General features: G+C 40.2%; 1 protein-coding gene across 3 annotated transcripts in view; it reads left to right on the top strand.

Annotated features, from left to right (window-relative positions):
* Positions 1–23,167, top strand: part of LOC108556251 (uncharacterized) — a 417,682-nt gene that overhangs the window by 103,918 nt on the left and 290,597 nt on the right. The window contains exon 3 of one of the 3 annotated variants that reach the window (XM_017912261.1): positions 1,294–1,393. The exons of 1 other annotated variant lie outside the window; for it this stretch is intronic. The gene's annotated coding sequence lies outside the window, so the exon portion shown is untranslated. Of the gene's footprint in view, positions 1–1,293; positions 1,394–3,790; positions 3,846–23,167 lie in introns of those variants that run through there. One more of the 3 variants, XM_017912263.1, reaches the window with a different exon arrangement.

Genomic DNA, 23,167 nt, shown 5'->3' with positions numbered 1-23,167 from the left:
ATATATAATTTAATATATAATAATTAAAAAATTACCAATTCTCGTGTTTTAGAATTTCCTTCTTACTCCAAATTAAATCTTAAAATCTTAATTTTCCGTAGACCAAGAAGATCGTTAGTTATATAAATTTCTTCGACGGAAATGAAGATTTATTCGCGAAGATTTGAGAATACCTTAATACATCGTTAAATTTAGAGCGATAAAAAGGTGCACTTGTAAATTCTTCGGCCGGTAATAAGCATCTGGAGTACCGCAGACAATCGTAATAGTTAATGGGTAAGAAATAATTATATAGAGCCGAGCATTTCCACTACGCTTATTGCTGCTAATCCTGATTTCCGTCATAACGAAGCCCTCAAATTAAGGGCTAACAAGCAGAAGAGGTTTACTTCGGTTACGACTCCATCACGATTCCGTGAAACGTCGATAAAATCGCGAATAATCCATACTCTGCCAATTTGCGATATTTTCCAGAGGATTATTTAGATTCGCGATTTTCGGCTTGCAAACAGGCCCGTCATCCTCTGTTCATTTTTCCCGATGACGATCGATTTTTCTCCTCGACGCTGAATCTTCTTGCCGCGTACAAAATATCGCGCCGAAATATAAGAAAAAACACCTTACATTAAGCTTACTCTGTGCTATTAAGTTTAAGCAGCTTCCAGCGTACCGCAGGAAAGCTATGGCTCTAATAGGATGTACTCGCCTTGTGTACTTCAACCGAGTGAAACACGAATTTATATTCACTGTTCTTAACGTTCCGTCTTCCTCTCCTTTTGCCTGCCGTTTAGTTGAATTTAGTTTAGTCGAATTGCGCGAATTTTTCCCATTAGCGACGAGTTAACCATGTCACGCGTCGGCCGAAGGAATAATTTCGTTTATTAAATAAGCACGCAGATTTAATAAACGTTTCATTCGTTTACACGCTATGAGAAACTACCTGTCGTTGTTCAATTTTCACCGTTAAGTGCGAATTATCGGAGGAGTAATTTACTTCCATCCGTTCGTTCGAGTAATTAGCGAACACGTAATTAACGAACGCGATTAACTCGCATTCAAACGTGACACCTTTCATACTCGCGTAAAAACTCGCGTATCCACGTATCATTCGTATCGATCCCAGTGTGGCAAGCGGTCGAGGATTTTCCTCAAAGTTCATCGAGTTACTTAGCCCGACGTCTTCGTAAATAAGCGTTGTAACAGCGGGCAAAGACGAGGGAAATTTCATAACTCAGACTTAAACGAAACTTGGGAATTACGAGTGGATTTAATTCTCCGGCTCTCTGATTACAGAATCGAGTTTGTTGACGATATCAAGGATTCCCTTTAAGGCGTTCACCGCAGGTCTCCGCGAGCGCCTCAGCTGTGCGTGTCCGAGTTTGCCGATTCGACGGTGAGTTCGCCCATCTTGCCCGTATTCACCTATCGTCCCTGTCCGTCCCTGTCGATAAATAATATTCACCGTGGCCTCTTCTACGAGCGAGCGTCTATCCGCCCAGAAGCTAGAGATAACAAATAGCTAGCGATCGGTGGCGAATTAAATTTTCGAGGCGTGTGTGCTATCCTTCTACGTGCTTTATGATCCGCAATAAACGTCCGGCACGGTGTAACATCGCGGTACATTTTTAGCCGCTGATGCTGCGCCGCATCTCCCAGTCGGGTAAACATAAACAGGGAATCGCATGTTTGCTCGTCATTACGGCTAATATATTACATAGATCCTCGTATAGCGCGGAAATTTTTCCACCTCTGTGCCGATTTTTATTCAAATTCCACCGGCTCGCTATTTCCGACGTATTTATCCGTGAAGAAGTTGCGTCGACGAATGCCTCGTTTGCGGTAATTTTCGTTAATTACACACCGCGGCAACGGTTCCCTTTCCGCGAGTGTTCCGCAGGGGAACAGACTCGAATGGGGGTTAAGGTTAGTTTGGAGGATTATCAAAGAGGCGCGGAAATTGAAAGTACGAAAATATCGCGGCGATTTCGCGTTGGCCACTTGAGCGTAATCAACGAGCGGAAAAGTTGAGAGGGAAAAAGCGGTGCTTTAAATTCAAACGTAAAAGCGGCCGCACAAAGCAGAGCGGAGGAGGGTCCGCTGATTCGTGAACGATGATCGGGGAAACAACAGAAGAGTTTAGGGTTATAAAGCCGACTTTACTGTACGGCATACGCATGTGTGCGCGTGTGTGACAGTAAACGCTTTATTACCGCGTGAAAGGGAACGTTTACGAAAATTGGTCACGCTCGTGATATCTCGCGCGTCGTAACGCATTAATGTCGTATCATAGAATATTTCGTTTATACATCTGCTCGTAACTGCAATTTATTTCTCTGCCTGGAAAATATGCATTTACAGTCGTTATACGCTGCCGCGGGTAATATAATATTTGCTAACGTATTTATCAAGCGTAATAATTCGCGGAAATCTACGTCGTATTTGTGAATTAATGATTTTAATTTTAAACGCGAGAATGATCTTTCTTAATTTTATTTCATTTTATTTTATTCTATTAGCAATCGGAATATTATACGCGTGCTGGTTTTGGCTCTTCGAAGAATTTTCATATTGGCTGCGGAGAAAATAAATTTCGAAGTAAATCGCAAGCTTCGTGGATAAGTCGTATAGTGAAAATTGCGATTTTTATATTTTATGGCGAATGGATACAAGTATATAATTTTTAATCGCGTGTAAATATTAGGTTCAGTCGAATTTTCTTTCTCAATTTAGAGGACACGGAAATTTATAATATTTGCAAACATTTATCAATCGTAATAATTCGCGGAAATCTACGTCGTATTTGTGAATTAATGATTTTAATTTTAAACGCGAGAATGATCTTTCTTAATTTTATTTCATTTTATTTTATTCTATTAGCAATCGGAATATCATACGCGTGCTGGTTTTGGCTCTTCGAAGAATTTTGATATTGGCTGCGGAGAAAATAAATTTCAAAGTAAATCGCAAGCTTCGTGGATAAGTCGTATAATGAAAATTGCGATTTTCGTTTTCTCAATTTGGAGAAGGACGTAGAAATTTTAATTAGAATGACAGATCACTTTGACTGAATTATGAACGTCTATTAACCACCGGATTAATTAATATTTTTTCCTATATGGAACAAATGGTAACCATATTTGCACGTTGATAATTAGGATGATAACTATGGGTGTGCAACGTATCCAGTGATGGCAGCGATGCGTAGTATCGGTAGTAAAACAAAAGTTGATCGCAGTATCAGTCAACGAAGAACATACGTGTCATTCACGTTGTATCGTATTCATTTATTACCAGTTCCAAATACACTGTTAATTAATTCAATTATACACCCCTTGTCGTTATTTAACAACGGCATTTAAAACAAAACGAATACGATATATCGAATTACCTTAACCATTGGTATCACTGTGGAGACATCGAGAGTCTGCGCTTATTTATCCAATTTCGTTCGAATAAAAATATAAAATAAAAATTCACACATTGACTGTTTTAGTGATCACGTATGACCAACATTGCAATTTTCAATGGTACTATCATAGTCATCCAAAACAATTTCTTTGTAATCGTGCTCGATAAAAATATGTGCAGGAAGACGGTCGCAATTTTGTAAATATAATTAACACCTTCGTCTACGATATCGCGTGAGACTCGTGGTAAGGAAATCGGGCCAAACGTGAGTGTCACAGGTAAGAGGCAAGAGGTTTGTAGATAGGGTCCAAGATAAACAATGCGAGTCAGACTAGTGGTTAGTTTTCACTGATGTTTTCCTGTCTCAGTTACGTGTTATTCTTCGACGTGTTCGCATGAAACGTGTGACAGACTCTGCTGTTGATTATGGTCCCGTGGTAAGTTGAATAGTCTTCGAACGAGAGTTTGGTTAGTTATATATATTTTACATCCTTATTATTTTCTAAGGAAAATTTTGGGTGGGGGATAAAGTTAGCCGTGACCAATAGTAGAGGAATCTGGACACTGAGAAGATACCTGCGAATTTATTTTATCAAGGAAACTAATAATTTTACATAGCCAGAAAAATAGTAGGGTCAGAGGTTAACTTTAGAGTAGTGACGCGTGTACTGTGCGTTCGAGAAAAGAAGGCACAACGCGGTTACATCCTCACGACTGATTAACTCCTCTGATTCTCAATTGATCTCAGAAAATGGTGACTGACGACTCGTCTAATAGCTGTCTAATATTCGACTATTAGCTATCACTGTCTGTGATGTTGAGATGGTCGGTAGAGTTTACCTTCTTTTGTCGAACGCACTATACGTCAAATTGACTCCTAACATTAATGATGATGTTCGACGGACTGACTCCGTACCAATAAAAGCGACTCAATTTTAATTAAGTTAATTTCTATTATTTTTCAATGTACGAGACTCCAAATTAATTTTTATTCTGCCAATTATTAATCTTCCATTGTTACGTGTATCGACATCAAATTCATTCTTGAATTAGAGTTTCTTGTGTTTCCAAAAAATTATATTTTATCCAGAGAGTAAGAAATAATATCGCGTTAATCCGAGTAGAATTCATCTTCATCTATGGGCACGTCAAATCAATGTCACTATCGATACGAAGTCAATTTGACATCGAGTTATCTCTACCGATACGGAGTCAATTTGACATCGCGTTGCCTCTAGTACCATGAAAATTGTGATCACCGTTTGAAGGTTAACATTACCGGGATTGAACGCGTTGAAGAAACAAGATATCGACTGTGCCAAAACACGACAGATGTTTGAACGCGGAAAGTCACGGCAGACTCGTTAATCCGGTACCGGCTATCCCGTGGAAATTCATTTTCAAGTGACAAAAGTTTGGCCGAGGAAGTTAACGCTGGCGATGCGGGGTAATGAAAGGAGGACAAGTCGGAACTTTTTCATGGCGAATTTAATTTTAACGCTGGTAAGTCTACAGGGCGGTGGAATCGCGATGGACAGGTCGGAGGCGGGTTCGAGTATTGGATTACGATGGAATGATTGCGCTCTTAATTAAAAGGGGCGAGACAGGTCAGCGCGCGCGTTCCTGCCGAACGGATTAACTTGCTAAATCCGTGTTATGGTCTTATTGTTGGGGCGGTTCATAAAACAGGTGTACGTTACCTTGGAGTTAATTCACCGGTTAAATCAGTCGCTGGAATATTCATGGTGTTTGCTCGTCGTCATTCGGCGAACACTCGTCATTCGTGCCTAGCCTAGAGCGGGAAGAGCGACAGCTACTCGCGGAAACCTAATTTCGAGTGCGGCGATAAGTCTCCACGAGAGCGTAACTCGACTTAATGCAAGCCGAGTATTATTGCTTTAATACCCTTATTTATATTCATCCCCTGGGAGACGAAAGTTGGGCATACGAGAGGTGACAGGGTGCAACCCTTTCTTCGTCGTCGCGACAAAAAGCAGGGGAATTTTGGCAGATTAAACGGGAAACAAGGGAATCCTGCTTTCCGCTGCTTATTCCGAACGTGAGAATTGCGGCTGAAATTGTAACCGCTGTTAGTTGAATTTTAGATACCTCTGGGCTGTAAAAAGTCGGTATACCGGTCGGCTGTGTTTACGCCTGGGTACTATACTTTAATGACAATTTGGTCTTGCAACTCCCACCTACTGTTTAAATTTATAATCCTTCTGCGTCACGCTGAAATCGGCGAGTGCCTTTTCTTGGCAACCCACGTGAGTTGCTATACTCTACGTCAGTGTAAAGGGATATCTTGTATCAATGAATTAACGATATCTGTATTTCTTTGAACGTCAGGTGGAACGAATGTTGGGATACTTCTGATTGGCAGATATAAAGAATAAGGGATGTTGTTTTATTCCGATATATTTATTACGAGATAAAAGAAATTTAGGGGTAAGTAATTATAAACTTGTAGCGATCACGTTCTCACCTTCCCCAATAAATGGATTCCTATTTAAAGGAGGTTTGAGGAAGTCTTCGGTGAATCCTCGACCTCTCTAGATGGCATAGAAGTTGCTATGCCATCTAAGACTATTCTCGTCTAAGACAGGGCCTATTAGAAGAAAGTCTTGCTGACGAGTCCACTAGTAGACCCAGGACGAAACACATCCCTTCTTTTTCCTGACGTCCTTCTACCTACTATAGATATCATAGCACAACGACTAGGGGATACCATCAGGCCACAAGAGGCAACGTAGTGATAAAAAGAGCTCCACCCGAACACACCGAAGGAATTAAGAATTCAGCTCTTCCTCTGACTCCGTGAAGGACTGTCCTCCTTCGCATCCTTGCACCCTTATTTAAACCTTGCACTCTGTCTTCTTTCGTACTCATGCACCCTTTCCTCGATCACGCATTATAGGGTCGCGTTCCCTAAACACTCAAACGCCTTCGATATTGCCATAAATGTCCTGTCCATCCGATCCTTGCACGTGGTCACTCGCACTCCAACACTCTAACACTCTAAATATTCGACCTGAACCCTAGGCCCCAGTATTCCCTTACATTCGCTCCCAAACCCTCCCAAATTCCTACATGAATTCCATAATATCGGATAATATCTCGAATTAATTTCTTATTTCCTTCCTCGCCGGAAAGTTTCCGCGCTGCAACTCGAGTCCGCTGGATTTCGGAAGAAATTGTTGTACTCTCGAACTACGTAAACGTAATCGAGACTCCAGTTTGCGAGATTCGAGAAGGTTTCAAAGAAATCGGATTCACTAATACGGAGAGGCTTTATCGGTGTTCGCTGGGTACGTGTTACGATGGATTAATTTGCTGCTTCGAGAACGTCACATTAGATCTTTAATACCATTCCCGTATACGGAATATGTGCTTCGCTATAGCACTTTGCCATAGCACTTCGCAATAGCGTCTTCGATATGCCACTCCGACGATAGAGACTGAACAGGAGGAAGAAGAAAGAAATTACATTCGCAGTAGGTCTGTATAAAATCCCACTAAAGGTCCCACGAAATCACCCTCGTCCCCGTGATCCGATAACGAGACAGAGCGACACGATCCAATGGTGGAAGATAGACGGAGGAAATGGATGTCCCGCTGGAAAGCGTGTTGCATCGACGATCGCAATTAACCGCGTGGCTGGAGGCAGGTGTAAGGAAAAAGTCCACGGGAAAGCGGAAAACTGTAAAGGTTGTCAGGCTGAGGCAAAGTTACCGCTATCAGCGAAAAGGGGTAAACGCTTCAGCCCAGTTGGCTAACGCGCCGAGAGAAATCGATGGTTAATGGACAAAGTTGACACCGTTACAACATCCCGAAACTGCTTCGGGAAACTACCGACATTCGTTTCACTTAGGCTGCTTTGCTCGGTTCTCCATCCTCCGCAGCGCCACCCCCTGTTTCCAGGTTTCACTGTATTATCCGATACCCACGCCAGCTCATTCGTTCAACCGTCGTCTTTCGGTGGGCCCGTTGTTTTATGAGACAGAACCAGGCGGAGAAATCCTGTGCTTCTAGATTTTTCAGGCGTTATTCGACGTTCTTCGATGACGATGACAGTGTATTTATTGGGATCGATGGATCGTCAAGATTGGTCCTCGAGGAAACGTACATTTGGAAAACGGTGTTCCGATTTATTTTATTTTGTTCTTCAATTTTGTGATAGACTTTAGCTTTATGTTTAATCCCCGAACTTGTTAATTTGGTTCAGAGGAAACACAACGATGAAGAATAATTTAATTTTTCGTGAGTAGGACAATTTCGGGAGCATTTATTATCAATGAAATAAATTTTAATTTGATACCTATGGTTCCAAATATTTATTTGCATGATTCTACTTAAATTCTTTTAATGCCGAGCGTAAAACGGCCTATGCGAAGATAACCAGATAAATTTGACGAATTTACTGAGGTTAGGGAAAAAATTCATAAAAACCAAACTGAGAATGATATTTAAAAAATTCAAAGTGCAGCATATTTCTGAAGAACGGGAGAATAACGTAATGCCAATTGTATTCAATATTTATTGAAAATCATATGAGTAATATTAATGTAAAACACGATGAAAATCGTAGAAAGAAGTTTCTCTTCTACAAACAATTTTGCATATAAAAATAATCATCGTTTGCTCACAGTTTTGTGTAAGTCACGTTGTATGAGATATAAGTATTAAAAATAAATTAAAAGATGGAGGAACGTCTACTTTACTTGTGTGAAAAATGAAAAATCAATTGATCGACCCATCGTTGTTCATGTTCTTTGGCCTGCAATTTCTGTTGAAATAATTATAATTCGAAATAGAATTTCGAATTTGCATTCTGGTAATGGTATATTTCAAGAAAATCGACGTTTTCATCCCTTGACGCTGCATCCCTCCTAGAAATGTCGATTGCAAACGAAACGTCGCGGATTGTAAATGGACCGCGAATACTATTTCCCTGGTCAGCAACTGCTGCTTTAATTTGTCGATTTAAAGACGAGGTCGTGGGAGTTGGGATGGCGTCGGTGGTCTTGAAAAGGGCGGGTACACGTCGGAGAAAGCAATCAAGAGTCAGTAAAATTTCGGGAAGCGGACCCCCTAACGACAAGCCAATCTTGACGAGTAAAACGGTTTCGACCATCATCAGGCCTTTAGATTAACGGTCCACGTAGCTGGAACTTCATATTACGTTTCCGGGCTTGTTTGTTTCCTCCCGTGCCTCTCGTTTCCGACGATGCACTGCCTGTCGAGAGTTCCCGGCGTGGCGATTTGTCGCAGCTAAATGCAATTGTCCCCTTATTTCTTCGATAATTGCGAAATCGGTTGATGAAACTGGCTGGATACACGACGAATACGCCTCCGCTTCTCCCGGCTCGTTCCTGTTCGCGTGAATCGCGTTCGTGGTCGCGCGTACATGCAGAGGAGACCAAAGGAGCGATTAAAAAGGGAAGATTATTAATCGTCGATCGGATCTGTATGGAAAACCGAGCGAGCAGGCGTGTGTCGAGCACTTTTAGATTGAAAACCGAGGTCGAATCAACCCTTTTCATTTTCGCGTTAAGCGCGGCGCGACGATTTGCTTCCGATAAAACAAGACGATCAATGCGTCCCTTTCTTTTTTCCTCCTGCTTCGTTTGGAGTGTGAAACGGAGAAATAAATAGCGACCTTTCAGTATTAATCTTTTAGTGGATTGTTTGTTCGTGTTTGGAGTGTGAAACGGAGAAATAAATAGCGACCTTTCAGTATTAATCTTTTAGTGGATTGTTCGTTCGTACGAGCCACGAGATAGACGCGAAGTTTCTAGGTGAAAAGAAATTTTTAAAGGATTCCAAACGATTCGTTGAAAATTTATTTTTATTTTTCTCGTTTAGAATATAGAAGAATTTAGAATAATTAGCTGGTAAATTATATAAACTGCTCCTTTTATATATTTCTTACGAGCCACGAGATAGACGCGAAGTTTCTAGGTGAAAAGAAATTTTTAAAAGATTCCAAACGATTCGTTGAAAATTTATTTCTATTTTTGGCGTCTAGAATATAGAGGAATTTAGAATAATTAGCTGGCAAATTATTTAAACTGCTCCTTTTGTATATTTCGTACGAGCCACGAGAAGTTTCTAGGTGAAAAGAAATTTTTAAAAGATTCCAAACGATTCGTTGACAATTTATTTTTATTTTTCTCGTTTAGAATATAGAAGAATTTAGAATAATTAGCTGGTAAATTATATAAAATGTTCCTTTTATATATTTCGTACGAGTCATGAGAAGTTTCTAAGTGAAAAGAAATTTTTGAAGGATTCCAAACGATTCGTTGAAAATTTATTTTTATTTTTGGCGTCTAGAATATAGAGGAATTTAGAATAATTAGCTGGTAAATTATATAAAACGCTCCTTTTATATATTTCGTACGAGCCACGAGATACAGGCGAAGTTTCTAGGTGAAAAGAAATTTTTAAAGGATTCCAAACGATTTATTAAAAATTTATTTTTATCTTTGTCGTTTAGAATATCGAAGAATTTAAAATAATTAGCTGGTAAATTATTGAAACTGCTACTTTCATATATTTCGTTTGAAATACAGGGGATATATCGACTACCAATTTTCAAATGGAATAAAGGAAAGGAAAAATTGTCCATGATCAATAACACTGTTCAACGCGAATTTTAATCCATAATATTCAGTGTGTTATTTTTCTAGAATTTAATTTTCTCAGAGTTAATCTGTAATATATATATGTAAGATACTTTTAGAGTTTACAAGGAAGTGTACGTAGAGTTCTGAGGGAGTTTTTAGGCTGAGTTTATGGAGAGACTTCTTAGGCAGATTTTAGTGTGCAGGGTCGAAGGAAGTACGTGAGAGTGTTGGTTGGTCGCGTAATTATAGTTCATTTAGTAGTCTAATCTTTTAGTTGTACTTTACTCTCAGTCTCATTTAGCTCGTAATAAAATAATTCTAGAATTTTGGAATAATTTTAGAATAAAATAACATTTCTTATTCTTTGTATGCTAATTAATCATATACCTACATATATACATAGAAAAATATATAATACATAGAAGAAAATATATGTACATATATATTATATATAGTAGTGATCAATGACCATTTACCCTTGACTGTTGACCGTTGGCGATGACCTTGACACCAGCAACCAGGCCCAATAGTGAAGATCCGTTCTGTGCGAGAAGAAATCTGCAAAAGAGCTTGCGATCGATCGTACGATCTATATATACTCGTCGATCAGCCGAAGATCCACGGAAAATCACGATCGTTGCCGATTTCGTTAATAATTATTTTTCTCCAGTAATAACCACGAATTTTTTTATTTTTTCATTTTCATTATATATTTCTGCTTCGAGCAATTTGTTATCGACAATTTAAATTTTTTATTACCAACAAATATGATAATTTATACTCGTTTTACAAACCATAACTGCATTCGCACTTCCATGGGATAAATTTCCATGCTATGCATATGTACATACAGATATTTTTATTTTCTCTGTATTTTCGACAGAAACTAGGTATTACGCGGAGAGTGAAAATGCCAGAAAAGAGGGCATGATGGAGCAATTTTGAGTACAGATTCGCGTTTGTGAAAACAAACTTCGCGAGAATCACCGAATGGGTACTAAAGATTAGGGAGAAAGTTAAAATTTGTTGGACAGCGTAGTCGTATCGGTTGCTCGAATTACGAACTGGCTGTGTGGTTCCCCGTGAAAATTGTCCCGTTAAAATTAGCAAGTTCCGAGGAGGCATTCGATTCTTGCAGGTAAACGAAAACTATCTCGCGGCGGGTTCTTTACGCGCGCCTAACGAAGCGGTCGTATGTTTTAGCTCGTTAAAACTCTGGCTGGCGTAACTGTATTAGCGAATTTTTAATTCCCTTTCTTAACGAATTTAATGAACTCACCAGATAGGAGGGGGTGGATCCGCTGGAAAACAAACTCCATTCGGGGTAATTGAGCAATCAGTTTTAATCAATCTCCCGTCGAATCGGGGCCCGCATCTCGGCCGAATATCGCGTGATGACCGGCTACGGCAAGACGTAAAATTAAATAAGCTCCGGCTGAATCAGCGTGCAAGCGATTGTATCGCTTACGTAGCCGGCCTGATCTCGCCTATTTTCTCCTTAGACACTTAGCTAGCGAGTGTGTAATCCTGGACAACGCTGGAATTTGCATTTTTCTGCATACGAACGCCGCGCCACCCGTCCATCCCCGCTCCATGGCTTTTCCATCCGCTTCCGGTTACTTCCGCGCGGTTTTCCCCGGATCCGCGTAATCGTTTCTCCGACTTGCCCGGATTAATTCCAGCTTCCGAAGTGTTTTATGGAAACTCTCATACGACTCTGCTGTTTTATGCGCGTGCACTGTTGTAAAAGTGTTGCAACGCTGGTAGAAACGGCTTTGTAATTTTGACAACGAGCTTGCAGATATTTCCTAGCATCTGCAGCTAATGCCTTTATATAATTTAGCAAATTTTATGCAATTTATCTCATCTCATCAGACTTTTGTTATTTAATTTTTTCCCTTGTTCTTGTAGTATCTGAAAGCTTCTTCCATAAGCATGAACGATGATTAAAGAATTTTTTTAACACTAGGCAAGCAGACGATTTTTGTAGACCTATTTCTATGGACACTTGTCAAATTGAGTAAAGGGCAAAGGAAACCATGTATTTAAAATAAAAAAATTACTATTAGTTTAATTTAAAAACAATTAGAATATTAACCTCTCAGGCACGATGCGCCATTATAGTGGCTTTCGTGGATGTCATCTTTCCAAACAACGTGCCACTGTAGTGGCTTATTCTAATGGCTCAATCGCTCACCGTTTGAATTAAATGTTCGTTTTCATATGTTTTGTTTTACACCTTTTTTGCCTTCACGACATTTTATAGCAGTCTTCGTTTTTGAGATGCCAGTGTCAGGTATGCAGTGTGTATCATTTAACCGTAATTCGCGTTGAACTCTGTCGTACAGAGAAACAGCCTGGCGCAAAATTCAGCCGTGCCTAAGGGGTTAACAGTCTTAACCCTTTTCACTCGAGAGGTGAAATTTCGAAGATCGATATTAATTAATATGTCAAATTTAAGATATTGTAACGGTGTGCGAGCTATCGAAATAAAAAAATTCTACGTGTTAATTATTATACGATTTCTTATTTATTACTGAACGAAATATTACCAGCTTTATAGCAGAAAATCTTTGAACTCCTACTCGTCTTTAGCCAAAAGATCGGCGAGTGCAAAGGGTTAATATGAGTTAACTAAATCTGTTACTTTTGTATAATTTTCTATATATCGTGGAATTTTCATAGAAGTTTTACCGGTTCGCCAGATTCTTCATATAAAGTTACGAACGATTGCTCATTATGGAGGATTGTTTGCCGAGACTTGATCCATTGATCAAGTTAATCGGCGAACATTAACTTTCCGCACGAGGTTAGCTTTGATCTCTCAATGGTTCAGTTGATTCATCGCGCTGCGAGAGACTTGCGGGAAAGTTGTTTACAACGTTGCTCGAGCTGCGGCAAAGCTTCTAAGTCAATCTGTTGCCTGGCTGGTAATAACAGGAAGCATCAAGTATATTTCTATTATTAACATTTCCCATATTTTTCATCGCTGTCGTGAATGAATTAACGTAATATCGCCATTTTTAAAACCTCGACTTCTCGTTGGAAAGATTTCGCTGAAAAATCAGCATCACAGATATTTCATAAAAATAACCTTCATCGTAGTAAACAAACGTAGCGAGGAAGCATTGACAAAGTAACGGGCATTTTAATTAAATTTTCCAATCTACGCAACGATACTTAAAAGGATCGCGTTAAAAGGTGACGAGTATTTACACCCTTCCATTGATCACCAACTCCCATACTTCATTCTTTTAACACGTTCACTACTATAGTGGTCACCAGTGTCCGGCGATACTCATTTCCTAAATTTATATTTGTTTTATTTTAACCATTTTTTGAAAATGTGAACAACGTAAATAAATAGAGAACTCTGAATTGTGGGACCAACATGGCTTCTCTAATGACTACCATGAGAGTCAACCTGTTAACCCTTGTACTAGAAAGGCGCCTCTCAGTGGTCATTTAATCAAATTCTAAAGATGGATGTTAATTAATATATCAAATTTACAATTACCTAATGATGCAAGGAATATCGAAGTAAAATAATTCTACGTTTTAAATTACGTACGATTTCTTATGTACCGTTTTAAAAATATCGTCGACCTTATGTGCAGTAAATCTTCGAATTATTATTTTTCTGTAACGAAGAAATCGAAAAAATCGAGTGCAAAGGGTTTATACTACTTTTTACAGATGCATAAAAATTTACAATTACCTGACGATGCAAGGAATATCGAAGTAAAATAATTCTACGTTTTAAATTACGTACGATTTCTTATTTACCGTTTTAAAAATATCGTCGACCTTGTGACAGTAAATCTTCGAATTATTATTTTTCTGTAACGAAGAAATCGAAAAAATCGAGTGCAAAGGGTTTATACTACTTTTTACAGATGCATAAAAATTTACAATTACCTGACGATGCAAGGAATATCGAAGTAAAATAATTCTACGTTTTAAATTACATACGATTTCTTATTTACCGTTTTAAAAATATCGTCGACCTTATGACAGTAAATCTTCGAATTATTATTTTCCTGTAACGAAAAAATCGAAAAAATCGAGTGCAAAGGGTTTATACTACTTTTTACAGATGCATAAAATACATCGAGGCTATAAAAATTTAATATAATAAATTTAATAAATTAATACCGAGTACAACGATCAACATAGTACTGTAGGCGTTGTATTAGTCTGTTCACTTATGAAATAAATTAAATAGCAATTCTAGAATGATCAAAGGCTCAATCAATTACAGCTGTAGACATTAACAATTGACAATACACTACTGAGTAAAGCCATCGACACAGTTCTACAGCCATTATATTAACCTATTCTCTGATCATTTATATTATCTTGCAATTCTAGAGTTATCAATGGATAAATCAGTTATCGCTAGAGATATTTACAAATGACGAAAGAGTACTGAGTATAGCAATCTACGCAGTAGTATAGACGTTGTACAAACGCTTCGTTCCCCAAAACCCCAAACCACCTACCCCACTTTTAATCCTTTGCGATCCAAGTAACGTTTGATTCTGTCCCAATCGATTCATAAGAAATTTCTTTCTGCCGAGAAATTATTTTTCTACATTTTTGTAAATCTGTTGGAACAGAAGTTGGAACACAGATGACTATCTTTTTCAAGCTATAAAAATGAGGAAAAGTCGTAGGAATCGGTAGGTCGAGTTGAACTCGAAACTGCGAAGGGTTGAACCACGCGCACCCCTTAGCGATCACTCTTCCCTTTGGCCACGAAATATGGAAATCCGGATATCATTGCGCGGTTGGAGCTTGTTCCCGTGCGAAGTTTGAACAGGATCCACATCGGTGTTCCCTTGTTCGTAAGTAACCACCGGAAACAATGGCGGGGCGTCGGGCGAGCAGAGGGCGAGTTGCGGCAGCGGAAGCAGTGTTTTGCCGCGAAACGTCCTGGGAGCTTGACGTTGATCGGTGCAGGTCGGGCCCTTGGCAGCTTTCAAGTCCGTTAGAAGTTTTTGAAGTAACTAGACCCGCCGTGTCGGACCGGTTCGATCGATCGGTGCACGCGCGTAACGTTGCAATCGGCCGCCATTATATCGATCGTTGCGGGGGTCGGCGGGAGGGAGAGAGGGAGATTTACCGCGTGCATGCCAGCCGTGCCTCCTACGAACATATGTCATGTTATTTACGAGCCAGGCATTACTCTCTGCCCGATTTACTATATTTTATGTTACGTGGATAGACTCGCAATTCTTTCAAATCGGCCGGGCCTGCAATCCGGTCACGTCGGACCCGCGCACACGAAGTGCGTATGACGTTCTTCGCACCCGTTCGATTATGTCCGCGTCAACCCCGTCCACCAGAAACACCCCCTTCTATTTCTACGAGGGATTCCAGGTCCATCTACCACAACGCTCACCCCGTCCTATTATTTAATTTAATCCACCATTTTGTTTTTATTTAACCCATTCGCCAGTTTCCTCGTTTTCCTATATCTTCGTGCCTGCTTTGACTTCCCTTCTCGCGTTTTCGGCCATTTTTCTTTTTCTTCCGGAGAAATTTAATTTTGTCATTGTTTATCGCTGATCGAGATGGTATCCATTGAACCTAGTCGATACTGGATAGTAATTTTCGTCTTCCGGAAATCGGTTGTCCCTATATCTTTGCGAATTATCGATTCTTATCATCTTCCTATTTTAGGAAGACGCTTTTCACAAATTTCTTCGCTGAAAATGATCGGCCAAGGGGTGAGACGAGGCAAGACAGAGTTATACGTATGGTGCCCGTCGCGGGGTTGGAAGTCAAGCGTCTCGTTATCGCGGGAAACGTGTAAAAATTCGGTGGATCAAGGCTCGAATTGCATGTCGAGTGATTGAAAACTTCTGAATGACGGCTGGAGAATGCGTGGTAGTTTCCGGGCTGATATGGGGACATATATTACCGTGAGAGACGCTCACTATTCTTTACAATGACTGGCCTCCCTTCCCGAATGGTGACCATCAGACTGCTCGAGATTGGTACCCGTAATCCATTGATATATTCCTGTGAAAGAGTCCTGTGGTAGATAAAAGTAACAGCCTATCAATTTTGCCCTGGAATTCGATTTACGTTTCCCGATTAATTAGGCACAATTCGAGTAACTTGTCGAACTTTATCTCCGCCATTGGAAAATTGCTAATGTCGGTGGTAGACGCTGGGAATAAATTGATAAAATGTACTGGTCCAGTCGTATTTAACTTTCGTTCGACTACGTGAAATTTATTACCAACTGCAATGTAAAAAATATTTCAAACAGAAGTAATTTCCCCATTTTTTTTTATGTGTAACATTTGATCGAGCTATTGGAAAGAGTAAAAAATATTATCCAATTAAAGAACAGCTCGGAACTTATCGGGTTTTGGATTCAGATATTTGAACGTTTTTTTTTACTCGATATTCCATACTTTTTCGAATTACACGATCGTATGTTACACGCTACAGTTTAGAAAAGGAAAAAAAGAAAAATGGAGTACTCTTCGATTCGGTGTAACAGTTCGCGCGCTGTATAACCACGAGGATTCGATAAAAATCCGCGATTGGTAAGCGACGCTGGTACGGTTATTTGTCAAATGGCTAATTAATTTTAACGCTTTAAGGTATTCGGAACAACACTCGATATTTTCAATTTATTAACGACCACGGCCACGCGCCGGGCACACAAAGATGGCGCGGTGATGATTGATGTTACAGCGGAGGTAACGTTCCCGACTTCGACTAGAAACATGCAAATTTAACAGGACTTATCCAAACTTGCCCTAAATTGATGGAATAAAGTTGGACGTTAAGTAAACAAAGTAGTTCCGCGCGGCGCGTAAAGTTCACGCAAATTACAGAGCAACCTTCCCATTATGCGTCGGCCTGCGCGTTTACAGGTAAATTAACCTAGGCATCACGATGATTACAACGCGGCTACGCAAAAGTTTCGCTTTTGCCGGCTGATGCATATAGTATATCGGTTAACGCGCGTCTTTACAATTATTTTGCAACCGTATCGCGGCGTTTCCGTGCTGCTCGTTTCACGTCCAACTCGAACCGAGAGGTTCGCAGCATCGGCGAAGGCTTCCTCAACTCGGCGCATTTAATCTGTCAGTTTAATGATGTACACGTTGTTCGTTATTAAACGTTACCTTATAAGAAGATTCATTAATCACCATGTGCTCACGTAAACTATTAACCCTTAATTAAGCGTAGAATTCGGCAACCGAGCTGGCTATTACGTTTAAAATGCCTTTCGACTATCGCGTGCGAAATATTAATTATCCAGGTATCAGGAATCTTTCGTTTACAACCGCGAACGTGAGTAAGACGATGAAATTTAATTTTCCAGTCTCGGGGACTGAGCCTGTCGATTTATCACGTTTCAGAATAATTTGCCAATCTCAACGCGTTCACCGTCACCCATTCGTAGAACGTCACCCAGGACCTAACCACGAGGTTTCACGACACGTCACTGGGACACAAACCGCAATGGCGTAAGCGAGACATCGCGTACTTGTAAAACACACTCAAAGTTAAGCAGCGTGCACAGCAGCCCAAACCGCGTAATCGCGTAATCGCGTATTATTCATCTCCATCAGGCTCAACCAGCGAATGATCAACGCTGAATCTAACACGGATAGCGTTGAATTAGGAGCTGGGTAAAATAGAATTCGTCGTATCGCAACAGAGATTAACACTTTGAGTACCACGTTGGTCATATATGACCGGTCATGGTTTTTCCTGTGATGCCACGGTGGTCATTGGTCACTGGAGCGCTTGTACTACTTACAGTTGTAAAAATTGAACGAAAATTGACAGTCAGTCGATTGTCAACCGTTATCAAGGCGCCACGGTGGTCACCGTGACCGCCTATAAGATAAACGCTGCATCGAGTAAGAATTGTCTTATATCGCCAATTTATTATTATTTTGTCATTATACGCTTTGCATAATAAAAATACTCCCGTGGCGTCCTGAGCGAAGCATGTGATTTCGACGTGGCAGTCAAAGGGTTCGAGGCTTTATTTTAGAAATACTTGAGGGAGCACGTCCGACAGGGTACGTCTGTTCTCGACAACTGAACTCGGATTTTTTGGGTTTTCTTCCACAGGGGGAAAAATTCTCCCACTACGTCTAGGCCCTTTCAGGACACGTCATAAATTTCCTACGTCCATTTCGACGATATCCTTCATTCGAAATGAAATCATTTGGCAACGAAGAATCGTCCATTAACTTTTATTAATACATATACAGTCCAGTTTCCTATAACGCGGTCTGCTTATAACGCGTTTCTCGTACATGAACATTCCAACAGCTCAAATGGCTGAATAATATAATAACGAATAATAAAACAGTTTAATTGCGATATCCTCGATGTATGAACCGCGTGATAAGAATGTCCGAATTCTGATCAGACTGAAGCGGTTTCATGAGAGTGTTTGAGAATAAAACGTGGATTCGGTAATAAATATAAATAAGAGGAAATATGGAATAACATTGATGGATAAGAGAACTTATGATAGAAGAGATTTTAATGAGGGCTTCGATAGACGCCCAAAAAATAATTATATAAGAGGGGGAAAAATTCCTCCACTACGTCTAGGTCCCTTCAGATCACGCCATAAATTTCCTACGTCCATTTCAACAGCGTCATCAACCTCTTAATTAAAAATTTCACCTTTCACGTAATTATGTAATATAGAATTGGTATTTCACGTAATTCACAGGCGCGACATTAAACGTGGAGAAGTTCGACTTGCAAGTATTCGAGATTTAAAAGAATTCTCGGAATTATTTATATTTCGAGATTCCTTCCTCGCGATACATCGAATCCCCTTTTGATCTCTTATTAAAGGCTAGGAATCAAAGGATCAACGAGGCAAACAGTCACGTAGTCTGTTCCCTGTCTGAAATTTTAATTCATCCAACGAAGACAGCCTCAAATTCTCCGGATCGACCCGACCTGTACTATTTCCCTTCCATTAAGTATGCACCGTGCTCGGTGTTTACCAGCGTCGATGAGATTGTTGACGTAGCCGCGAAAAATGAAACTTTTCACCCGCCACTTTCCTCGTTAGACGGTCGTTTTCTTCCGCGATTGCTATAAAAATCCCCTCGTTTACTGTGCATCGCGAATTCCCGAGTCGAGCAGCCGCAACGTCGCGGGCAGAGGGTCTTAATCTTCCAGAGATTAATCTCAAGAGACTCGTGATTGAATCGAGACCCAGGAGACCTCAATTTATGGGAAACTAGGCGTAGGAACCTATGCTGGACACTCTCCGGTCTGGAATACAGAGTTTGCTGGTAAAAGGGTTCTATACATATAATCAAACGCTATTCTAGGACCAAATTAGGTTGCGATATCAAGTTTTCAATGTGCTGGGATTAACCAAATATTTAGATACTCAATTAACGGATCCAAGCTTTCGAAAAGCAACATTGACGATATTGTTGCGGTTCTAGGTTAAGTGGAGGAGCTGTTTTATGTCATTGCCAACATCCCTTCGCTCGCGGACACTCCTTGTCACCTGGCTACCACTTGGGTGAACCTTAGCAGGGGTTAATAAATCACTTGTTTAAATGAAATGCTACTTGACTGGTAAACATTGTGCTATAAAAGCTAACGGAAAAGGTAAAATGACTCGGAGTTGCTGGTAGGTGTTATTAAAAATTACTCGTTAAGTTTTTATTAGATTTAAACAAAAATAAAATTTGTTAAATTAATTCAGGACAGGGCGTTTGCTGCTCTCTTTATAACTAGCTCTCTTTGTGAAAAGGTTACGAATACGATTAAAAGGTGAAAGATCAATGGAGATAGAGATACCTAGGTCACGTGTAAGAATGTAAAGATTTTAGAGGAGATTCGTTATAGGAAATCTGTTGCCTCCCGAACACTGCAACTCGGTCAGGGAATTTCGTGGGGTTGTAAGACCCATTTATGGTTGAACTGCAAAGAGTTCTATAGTAAACCGTTTCCTGCGCTGAGTTGATGGTGGGTTCGTGATGATTGTCCTGTCTTCTTGGGATTTTTAGGAGAACTCTCTCGTGACTGCTCTGTCGGTGATTTCATGAGTTTCGTCTGTCTACTGATTGTTCGTGAATAATATTAGGGGTGTGTGCTAGTTTCGACGTCCTGCTGTGGTGGTGGAAGTTTAAATAATTTGGGTTCTTGTGCTTATCTTAAGGGTGATATATTGGTCCTTATTAACGGTCTACCCAAGTGGTGACTAGGTGGTGAAGAGTGTGTACTGTCAAAGAAACGCTGATAATGAGGAAATAAAACAATCCTTCACTTGACCTGGGACATTGCGATCCTAGAGCCGTAACAAAATCTTCATTGGATCCATAACGTGATTCTTTAAACTCTACGTCGAATCAAAACCAATCAACGTTGGTCAATCGTAAACCACAGGTGTCTTGCTCGTACTCAGATTTCTTTATCGATTCTTCAGCCTTGGCTGAGAATTCGGGACGCTCGTCCTGTAAAATCTCGCCGTGATTCCGCTGGAAATAAACAGCCACTGAATCAGAGCCTGTCTAAAAGGGTGGCTGCGAGGTTTATGAGCGCCCTTTCGACGGCGTGGCTTCTTTGTGCCGGTTCCTCTCTTCTTCCCGATCTTTCCTTTGCAGATAAAGCGACCTTCAGCCGGCCTGCTTGACCCACGCGTTCGAAATTATTCCGACCTTGGCTGACCCGCCAAGTTTTCTTCGCTAATGCTCACCTTTCATTCGTGCCTCGTAACTCGTGCTCTCGGAGGGAGAAATATCTCGAGAAAAATTACCTCTCTTCGAGGTTATCACGGGTTCTTCCCAGATCTGCGTTTGCTTTCAGTTAAAGTAACCGGGGTGTTCCTGGAAATTTTCCGGCTTACCTTTGACGGGATGTCTGTGATCAATTCGTCCGTACTTTGGATAAGCGAAATACGTAATTTTCACTTCGAGTATTTACTCGAATAGCTCCGATGTATTAATATAAAACGGATATTTCGTTGGAGGACACGAGTGAACTTTAGGCCCGAAATTTATAGCGAGTGGCGGGGTAGAGGGACGGGATATAAAATTCGAAATACAAAATTTTATCATAGCTTCGGGAATTTATTAATTTCCGCGATATTAATAAAACTCTCTCGATGCCACGCGCTAAATTTTACTTACGTGTACACGTGTATTTGCGAAACCTCGTAACAGGTAATCACTTTTATCTTCCTGAGCCAATACTGTCGTTATTGCGTCATTAGTCATTTGACGGTCGGCGATGATCGCGTGGCTAACGCGTGCTTATTTAGAATTCGACGTATAGTACAGAAAGCTCGCTATTAATATCTGGAAAAATAATAAATGCTCGAAAGCCAAATTTTCTTCTTCGAATTTTCATCTTCGAAGATGAAACCACCTCTCCTCCATCTCTCCTCGAGTTTAACGTGCTTATGAGCTTGTCCGCGTTATTGTGCCGCCATTTTTCCTCCGTTTCAAATATCCGCCATTTTTCTTCCATTTCAAATATCCGCCATAATACCCGCCACGCTGTTCGCCGCATTCTTCATAATAGACTTCTCCGTGGTCATCGACGTTGATCTTCTTGGAAATTCTCCGCGAGACACGTCTCTCGAAGGTGATCAACGCGAAAGCCGAGGCGTTCGAACATTTAACCTGGTTATCAGGCAGGTTATGAACCGTGAAAAATGCAACAGCGACGTTTACAGGCCGCGGGCAACCGAAGGCCGTTCATACTCGCGTTCATGCTCGCCAATAATTCAGCTGTATGATGCAGCGACGTGTGCGGCAAAGTGCAGCGATTCGTGGAAAAGAGAATAACGTTTAAAAGCGACCTTTTTCGCGAGAGCCGGTGATGACTTCCGATTACCGCGAATCGTTCCCGAAAAATACATTTTTGCGTGTTCCGCCCCCGGGGGACAATGGCTGCGCGGTGGATAGCGGCGAAATAAATAGAGAAGGTCGTGCATAGAAACAACCCCATGTCGATTCGGCGCAAAACCGCATCGAACGGCCCATGCAGAAACACGGCTTGTGTTTGCCTGTATTGTTGATGCGCAAAATGAGAATCCGGTAGGAAAATGACGCTATCCCGGCAGGTGAAAAGTGGTCCACGAATAACGCCGTCCGGAAACGCTGCATTTTCTACAAATAATCGAGTAATTCGACTGTTTTCCTAGGGAAAATTAAATAGAACTGTTTGCGGTATCGGCAGATATTTCCCGAGATTATTTTCCCACTGGGTTTGTCCGCGGACGGTAACTGGCATATCATTTGGTAAATGTTCCCTCGAATTTGTTCAAATATCGGAGAAAACATTCCGTGATCGAAAGGGAAATTACTTTCCATGATCCGGTGCTTATTTGAATTTATAAATAGGAATTAATAATAAATATAGAAAGACACGATTTTTGGAATCTTCGAAGTTTGATATTTTACCTGATAACCTCTCGATGATATTCCGCTTTTTAATCTTTAATTATTTAACTAAGACAGTTGTGCCTGTAATTGTGCTTAGTTGTTATTTTATTTAATTATTTATTTATATGTGTGCTTATTTAGGTTAGGAATATTGGAAAAAACGATGCGAATTTTTATAGTGTCCTGCAAGCTTGTAGTCTCGTTTCAAAAATGGTACCTGGAGCTTATATTTAATAGAGTTTATATTATAAAAGAGTTTATGTTATAAATATAATTTTCGAAAACTTTGAGAGTTTGATATTCTACCTGATAACCCCTCGATGATATTCCGCTTTTTAATCTTTAATTATTTAACTAAGACAGTTGTGCCTGTAATTGTGCTTAGTTGTTATTTTATTTAATTATTTATTTATATGCGTGCTTATTTAGTTTAGGAGTATTGGAAGAAACGATGCAAATTTTCATAACGTCCTGCAAGTTTATAGTCTCGTGTCAAAAATGGCACCTGGAGTTTATATTTAATCCTTTGCACTGGGAAGATGATCTTCAGGCGCCATTTGATAAAACTTCGAAGATCGATGTTAATTAATTTGTCAAATTTACGATAATGTTACGGTGTACTAGGTATCGAAATTAAATAATTCTACTTGTTAATTATTATACGATTTCTTATTTACTGTTTGAAAGATATCGTCGACTTTATGGCAGACAGTC

The sequence above is a fragment of the Eufriesea mexicana genome, unplaced genomic scaffold (genome assembly GCF_001483705.2).
Source record: "Eufriesea mexicana isolate 0111107269 unplaced genomic scaffold, ASM148370v2 scaffold377, whole genome shotgun sequence".
Taxonomy (NCBI): Eukaryota; Metazoa; Arthropoda; class Insecta; order Hymenoptera; family Apidae; genus Eufriesea; species Eufriesea mexicana.
This window is presented reverse-complemented; position numbering and strand designations above follow the sequence as displayed.